Source organism: Penaeus monodon, chromosome 23, assembly GCF_015228065.2.
Source record: "Penaeus monodon isolate SGIC_2016 chromosome 23, NSTDA_Pmon_1, whole genome shotgun sequence".
NCBI classification, from domain to species: domain Eukaryota; kingdom Metazoa; phylum Arthropoda; class Malacostraca; order Decapoda; family Penaeidae; genus Penaeus; species Penaeus monodon.
Window position 1 is genome coordinate 2966596 of NC_051408.1, and position 713 is coordinate 2967308.

At 36.2% G+C, this 713-nt stretch overlaps 1 protein-coding gene across 1 annotated transcript in view; it reads right to left on the bottom strand.

The window, feature by feature from the left end:
- LOC119587680 (protein transport protein SEC31-like) overlaps window positions 1-713 on the bottom strand; it is a 127719-nt gene that overhangs the window by 37560 nt on the left and 89446 nt on the right. The window lies entirely within an intron of this gene.

The following is a 713-nucleotide window of genomic DNA, read 5'->3' on the forward strand; positions in this document are numbered from 1 at the left end:
GCGAAGAGAAGTCAGTGACCTTCTCACCTGGTGTTAAGTTGCACTTTAAACTACCAACAACCAACACTTTTTTTTTCTCTGCCAGCTGTTTACAAATTAATTATATCAACATGTTATAGATATAAAATAAAAATGAGTAACAGAAGAAAAAAAACAACGCTTTGTTTTTTATTCGTATTTCATTGATTTCTTGGTTCTCTCTCGATTTTTTGAAACTTAGGGAAATAAATTAGGTTTGTTTATATGTTGCTTAGATGTTTTTTCATATGGTAGTGTTGGTGATAGATCGTATATTGCATAAATATTTGTTAAGAATGGATTCGCCGCAAAACAACAGCTTCCTTTTGTTCATATGCTTTCGTTGAAAGAAATATATACGAATATATATCGAGAAAAAAAAGTTTGATGCCTAAAAAATATATAAAAAAATATTAACGTCACCACACGTAGAGATGCGACTTTCATATAAAAAAGAAATCTCTTTATTTCTTTACATCATTCAACGTTATAAAGATTCTTAAAAGATCTACCATATCGCAACGAAATAACCGCAAAGAGAGAGAGAAAACAAGGAACGAGGGACAAAAGGGAAAAAGGCCCAACCGAAGGGCGGTCCTCAGAACTTGGCGGCGTGCACAATGGCGTCGAGTCTCAGCCGCACGCTGGCCTTGTCCTCGATCTTGTAGCGCGGTTTGCCTCGCTTCTCGCCCGAG